General features: G+C 41.2%; 1 long non-coding RNA gene across 1 annotated transcript in view; it reads left to right on the forward strand.

The window, feature by feature from the left end:
* Positions 1-5,897, forward strand: part of LOC125696735 (uncharacterized) — a 111,404-nt gene extending 105,507 nt beyond the window's left edge. The window contains exon 3 of the long non-coding RNA XR_007378488.1: positions 5,810-5,897. This is a non-coding gene — a long non-coding RNA (uncharacterized LOC125696735). The remainder of the gene's footprint in view (positions 1-5,809) is intronic.
* The last annotated feature ends 1,845 nt before the right edge of the window (positions 5,898-7,742 follow it).

A 7,742-nucleotide genomic window follows, 5' to 3' on the forward strand; every position in this document is an offset into this window, starting at 1 on the left:
CTGAGTGTATGAGATTGCTCTTAGCTGAGTCTCATAGGCACAAGGAGTATTTAAAAGCTCTGAGGACATTGTTGAAGTATTCTCCAGAATTTTTTCATATGACATAATTGATGGAAAGTTGAGTCATGGTTACAAAATGAATGCTTCAAAGAATCTTTGGCATTTTTGTAGGATGAAAATAAGCTCAGATTTTAGGGTGCTTTATGATGGAAATAAAATGCAGCGTTATTTGTAGTATGCTGGAAATTAACAAAAGCCAAATAATCATTTAATACTGCAGTAATGTTTAGGAAGAACATTTCTTCCTAGACCTAGTTGCCTATACTTTCAGTTAGAATAGTGATGGCTTATTTACAGTATACCTCTCTTGTAAAACTTCCTACTGCTAACACAACTTCAGAATTAGCTTTTTTAGCAAACTTAGAGCCTGCTGTGTACAGCCCATTATCCCCGGAAGCTGTTTTTACCTCTACTTTGAGCAAGTCTGATTGATATTAATCTGAACACTGCTGTTGGAAATAAGTAAATATCTATAATTGAACTCTTGTGTTATTATGAAATCTTCATCAAGATTGCTAGAGTCACACACCTACAGAAGAAAATAATTATCCAGCTTACTGGGAACATAAATTTAGGATGTCCTGAATATTTGCTATTCTACAGCAACCAGATATCTATCTCAAAGCTGGTTGTAATACTATGCCAGAGAATTGATTTTTTAGTTCAGAGAGAGGACAGATTTCATTACAAACGTTCAGAGATTCAACTTAAGATGGTTTTGCAACATGACTAACTTGAATATATTTAGAGCTTGAAGTATAATGTGCTTTGGTGGCTATAAACTGTCTGGAGACAAATTCTAAGTCTGGTCAGTGATACAGTAGAATCCTCCTGGTGACCAAATTCAGATGTCTTGGTTTGCTTCCACCCTGACTTTCGTTAGCAGGCATTTCATGTCTCCTTCCATCTTGTGAGAATAGCGAATGGTGGCATGGCAAAAGTACTGAGTACTTACTTTGTCTTTTGATACTTGGTCTCACTGTGGGGGGCAAAGATAACTCTGTGTTTGTGAAATGGCCTACAAGTTTCTGTGTTTATGTGGTTTTGTTCAAGCCCCAACACACAAAAATTGTTTTTCATATCTATTTTTGCTAAGTAGATGACCAAGATTCATTGGATACTTAGTATTCCTAATGTGATACTGTAGGCAATTATGTATTACAAAAATGAGCAGATGTATCTACTGTTCTTGGAGGGCTATACAATACTCATCTTGTCCTGTGAGTCTCTTTATTCCCACACATCTCAATGAAAGTACAGTTTTAAACTGATGTGATTCAAGTCCCATGCATCTTTTTTCTATCCAGATCAGTACCCTTTGGATTCCCATGGACCTCCTGAGGGTCAGCACTCTTATCATACCAAACCAGTAAACATTCACAGAGATCTCCTGCACCTGTATCTCCAACTTTCCAGAGGCAAAGGCAGACTGGATGTGTTTAAATGATCATTATTTATAGTAGCTTCATGTTTGAGATGTCTATTGCTTTTGTGAAGATGAAGATTATATGCTCTTTGGATTCTAAACAAAACAGTTCAGTAGCAGATAAAAAACGTTCATCTGGCTTTTACTTTGCATCTGGCCATAGTGCTTTATGATGGTTTAAGCACAATGCCAAAGTCTTCATCGTAGATTCCATCCGCTTCTTTCTGTAAAGCACACCTTGAGCCAAGTAAGCAGACTTAGGGAGTGACTTCCTTCACTGTGGCACATTGAAATGGATCATAAGTATCTGTTCTTTCATCTGTTTTATCTTCCAGCAACTGGATATAGGCTCCAGAATGGTAATAAAATGAGCATCATCACATTTATTCACCTTGCCATGACACATTGGTTTTGGGCAAACAAGTCTATTTGATTTGTTCGTAGGTTCTGAGTCTGGCAATAGGTCCAGTTCTAGCAATAGGTTTTGTTAGTCTTCATTCTTTACAATTATCTCATTACTGCCTGTAAACTTTTTCTTACATGTTACTCTGCTAATCATTTTTAAAAATGATTCTAATATTCATTTAGATTTACCTCAAGAAACTGTCTTAGTCAATAAAATTAATGTATTTAACTGGGCAGTATAGTCTGGAAGGCATTGGTGACATTGGAACAGAATGTTTTTAACTGATTACATTAATTAGAGCAATTTAGGCGATGTGAAACCAAACTCTGTGCCAGTGGGAGGGATCTGAGGAGTGAGAGAGCATCTATATTTGATTGATAGCATTTCCATTACTGAGTAAGACAACTCACTCTGTTACATGGATCTCACAACAGCAGTGGCTCCAGTCTGCAAAGAAACAGCTGGGATGGCTTTAGAGATGCTTAATTGAGAAAGTACTTTGGGGAAGCTATCATCACTTGGAAAGAGCCTGGTAATAGCTCTTCAACTTTCTAGCTGCAAATGAGCCAGTTGTTTTGTTTTTCCTTTCCAACTACATTAAAAGATCAGATATACTGTACTTGGGCTGTTGCTTCCCCCCATGTATTATTTTGTATTTCTCAGTAGTACCATAATATTTTGATGGTTTTGGTGCTGCTGTTATTTTACTAAAGTTATAGACTCCTCTTGTATCTTATCCCATGCATACCCTTTCCTTCTCTAGTTGCACTGTGTGTCTCTTTTCTTACCAAAGATAACCAGAACACTAAACATGGCAATGCCATGGTCTCCCGGTTATCTCTTTAAATATACTTCAGTCACGGTCCCCTCTTGGTACACCTAAGGAAGTAGACAAGCTCTGCTGCTCACAGAGGTAGGGGTAACAGCACACATCTGATGCATGGTGCCCAATGGATCCAGAGATTTTGTTGAGCAGGAGACAAAGTAGCTGACACCCTTGAACCACTCTCTCACATCAAGTGCAGTAAGCTAACACCACCTCGGTGAAAAAACAATTGCTGCGAATTCATTCATGTAAACTGAGTTTAAAAAAAAGTCAAATCACTCAATACCAGACAAGAGAGAAAATGAGTTCAGGTTATTTAACTATAAATATAGCTGGAAGATAAGAGCCAGGATTTGGCAGTCTAAAGAAGGAAGAAGCAACACACTACGCGTTATTGTACCAGGGAGGCTCACAAGTGGTTGTAAATTCTCAAACAACCTGGCATGGTATGTTGTGAAGATTGAAAGCTCCTCTACATAGAGATCCTTCTTCTCCTGTCCCTAAGAGGATTTCTAAAAAAAAAAACGTGCCGAAAGCAGCTGTCGGCTAATGTAACACACAGCACCACTGTAAGAATGGATCCATTAGCCCTGGCGAAACAGCAGTCCTTGTCAGTACCTATGAATGAAACTGTCCCAAGGAATCTGTGGAACAAGGCTGCATATTTAGGAAGCTCAAAAGGGAGTCAAAACAAAACCAAGTGGAGCAGGAAAGCAGCGCAGACACGTCAAAGGCTGCCCACATGACTCAACCAGCCACCGACCTAAAGCCAGCGCCACACAATTGCTTCTGAAGCTCACAAAGGAGCCAGATGCTCCTGTTGAAATTATACCTTCCGCAAATCAACATGGGAAACCTGTCACCGCCCTTTCTAAATGGAGGAGTATAGATACCGTTCTCTTGACTAAAATAATATCTTTCCTGTGAATTAGTTGAAGAAAGAACAAGAGCTGTTTGCTTTGGACAAGTATATTTCCAGGCATGTCACCCCCACAAAAGATCTTTCTTTTGCTGTACTTTCATGCGACGCTGAAAACAAATATCTAGTGGGTACGATCGGGCTGGCTCCACATCTCCAAACAAGACAAGAGAGCCAGTGGCAAGGCGAATTCTTCTGTTGCTCCGAGCTAATAGATATTAGGAAGAAAAATGCAATTCTTCTCTTGGCCGGCTTTGAAAGGTACTTAACTTTTCATTCACAACATGCTGCTGACATCCACAAAGCTCAGCAAGGCAGCGAATATCATTGGCCTGCTTCAGAGACGAGGGGAAAATGGGTTGCCTGAGGTCTCACTGCACGTCACAGCAACAGCCCTGCAGAAACAGAACCAGAGTGCCAGCCCCATGCATACCCCAATGCTTCTCTACCTCCTTCCATGGTATTTTGAGCATTGATCAAAATTTGAGTTAGTGGAGGGTGTGCCTGGGTCAGGTTATAGTCTCACAGCTTGTCCTACTACTCAGATTAATTGTTCTAATTAGTTGCTCTGCAGGCAAATAGCTATTGGTTTCAGACATGGGGCCAAGAATGATTCAGAGAAATAATCAACTGGTACTTCCTCTCAGAATTTGCCACCCACCTAAATTGTAAACATCCCATCTGAGCCACAGAGTAGTGGCTCAGAGAAGTAAACCAGTTTAGTGTTACTGGGTGGCTTTCTTCCCTGCTTTTTTAATATCAGAATAAGGTTATATTGATAAAGCATATACAATTCCATATATTACAGCATGCAGAATTGCATTTTGGGAGTGTTCACTTCTCAGAATGAGAAGAAACGTTGCCACCTCTTTGTGGAGTAAAGCTGCCTCATCTTGTTGGAGAAAGGAATGCCAAACAAGCCCAAAATAGGCCTAGGAAATGTTAGTGGAACAAAAGATTTCAAGTATAAGACTCAGATTTGTACATTGTAAGTCACAGCAGAGGGAAGGGGATTTTTGGGCACAACCTTATCTCAGCTCTTCTTTATATTTGCAATGATCTTTCTAGAATGAAAATGCTGAATGTGGGAAAACTTAGCAGTCACTAAGCACAATGTCCACCACATCGTCTGCTTTGTGTGTGTATTAACCATAGATTAGATTGCATGCACAGCACACCTACCCTGTCTCTGTTATTAAAGTGCATATGGTTTAACAAACACTAATGACAGACTCTTTTTATTAGCTTTGCTATGTGCTCTCACAATTACTGTCACTCAATAGGGTTTATAACTTCCTGCTGTAATAGAAGGCTGCACCTTGCCTGCCAGTGAGCTCTGCACTTGCTTACTGGTTTCAGTAGAAATGTATTTGAGTTGTCCACTGGACCTCAGATGATTGTTATCTTGTAAATTGCGGCAGCATACAAAAATTAATTCCTTCAATTTGGTTTGAAATGTACGGGGGATGGACTCCTCATATCTTTTAATTTGATACCTCTGAATTAGTGGCTTTTCAGTAACTTCAAAGAGTACCACTAGAACTGTTTGGGACTGAAATCACCCGTTCTCCATTGACCATTTAATTTTTTTCTAAGTTTTTATTTTTAAAAGAGCAGTGGAGAAATAGACTTGAAAATGTATTGTGCATTGAGAAGAGCACTTGGGTCTTTGTGAAAAGATTTCAGTCCAGATTCATCGGTGTTGGGAAGAATCTCTGTTAATTAAAAAAGAGTTCAAAAAATTATAGCTGAACAGAAGAGAGTCCTGTAAATGCTTTTCTTTTCCAAGTCTGTTGCTAATTACAACACAACTGCAGTTCAGTTCATCCTAGAGGAGGACAGGAGGTAATGTCCCTGCTGGGTGGGTGGGTGGGTGGGTATGTAGATATAGGCACCAAAAAATGGGGAATTTATTCCCACAAAGGTAAGAAGGAGCAGAATTGAGCTGAATTATTTTAGCAGGAGCTCCCTGTCAAGCACATCTTTCCAATATTAACTCTATAATGACCAAACATGGCCTGCTGGATCCTACACATTTTATTTTCTAAAATTAGGTCTTCTATGTAACTTGCATGAGAAAGACCTAAAGGGGTCTGGGCAAAACTGTATTGTTATGTTAGATAAACTTTTATCCGTTGTTTTCATGTATGCTATTTTTATCTTCTTTATTAGTTGCAAATGATTCCTACGGAAGAATTGCACCACCTCACCATTTGCTAAGCAGTCCATCACAGTGGTATGAAAGGAGACTGTTGCAGGTAGGTAGATTTTCATTTGTAATTTTTCTACTCCATCCCACTGTTATGTGATGCAGAAGTGTGTGTATGAGCACATCTTCAGAGCTGTAGCAGGGTGTGTGCAACACAGGGAGAGCTGCTGAGGGGCACAGGGCCGCTGGGACTGCCAGTGGCACCCCCACATCCAGCTGTGAGCTCTGCTCTCCTCTGCTTCCACAGATACTATTTACCTACATCCAACACAGTAAGGCAAGTTTATGCACACTCATAGACACTTTTGCACTTTCAGTATTAACTTAGCATTTTATTGATCATTTGGGAGCAGAATGAAGGCTAATCATTAAGTTTTATGCGAATGTTTCTATTAAGTGAAGCTTTACAGCACGTGTACTGAGTTAAGGGATGTTGCCTATGCAAATGGAAAATAACTCCACATTAAAAGGACATTTTCTGGAGCATCTTTATTCAGTTACATTTCAGCTGATCTGAAGGGTTCTTACAAGCCCTAGCACAGAGGGGCGAAGAGTAGGAATGCAAGCGCAGACAGTAGTTTGCCAGGCCAGGATACTATTTCTCTGCCACAGATTTCAGAGAGAGTTACTGTACACACTGGGTCTGGCATTTGAGACTCCAGGCTGAGCTGGGGGATGGGGGGAGGCAGAGGCAAAAAGCATTTAATATGAACAAAACATTTTTTGTGAAAGTCAAATTCCTTTTTGTGTCCATGTGCCACGCAGTCAGCATTTTTGGAGTCTTAACTGATGCTCTCACACAAGCAAAGTGACTCCCGAAAATGCACCATTACAACTTAATATATCCAGTATGTAATTTGTACTTAGCAGAGAGATATTTAGGACCATTTGCCTCCGCCATAAGACTTTCAGCTGCACAGTGGGAGGTAGCGCTTCAATGAAACCTTTGTTTTTAATCTTCTGATACAGTCACTAAGGCAGTTGGCGGGCTTTAAAATTACATCAGTTTTCTTTTTAATCTGGGGTTTGCAAGTGGTAGTTTTGCAAGCACCCACCAAAGCACGGCATTTCACGGGCAGAACCACCACCCTTTTTCCTCCCGCAGCAAGGACTGAAGTCAGCATCTAAAAATGAATCAGAAGAATTAAGAGGAAAGTTGCCCTGCAATCAGGAGGATTCTCACAAGATCTCAGCCCCAGGTCCATCAGCTCCCTTTCCTCTCCCTAAAATGAGATCAGGGCACAATGAGGACAGAGCCAGACAACCACGGGTAGCAGCGGTTTCAAAGCAGCCCCTCTCCTCACCCAGAAAACCTATTTCGGGCTGCAGCGAGCTGGGTGGCGGTGGGTGCAGGCATGGGGCTGTTGCCTAGTGTTCCACTAAGCTCTGCCCTCCCCTAAAAAAAAAAAAAAATCCTTCATAATTCAGGCAACAGCTGGAAAGCTTAGCTTAATGGCCTGTGCTTAAATGTGGAAGGTCACAGGGTGCTGATCTAAGGAGCGGAGGAGGCTTGCTCAGCCGACTGTTGACGCTGGGTAAACGGAGGAGGAGGGGACGGGTGTGCATCTGAGGACCCGCGCCCCGGCGGGCGAAGAATAGGAAGCGGCTTCTATTCAGGGCTCGCAGGGGTCCGGGACCAGTAGGGAAAGGCAACAAGGCCCTTCTCTGCCTCCGAGTTACCTTGTATTATACCGGGATTAAAGTACATTTAGCTTCTCTATTAGCATACTTTAGCCCCATTTAGGCTTACTTGATGTTTCCGATGGCCTTTGATCAGCCTTGCATGGTGCTGGTCAGCTTCGGGACACAGCAGTCAAAAAGCGAGACTGTGAAATTATCCTGATGTTGAATCTCACAGGAGATATTTCTGGCTGTTTTCATTCACTTGTCCCCAAT

This window comes from Lagopus muta, chromosome 8 (assembly GCF_023343835.1).
Source record: "Lagopus muta isolate bLagMut1 chromosome 8, bLagMut1 primary, whole genome shotgun sequence".
Classification (NCBI taxonomy): domain Eukaryota; kingdom Metazoa; phylum Chordata; class Aves; order Galliformes; family Phasianidae; genus Lagopus; species Lagopus muta.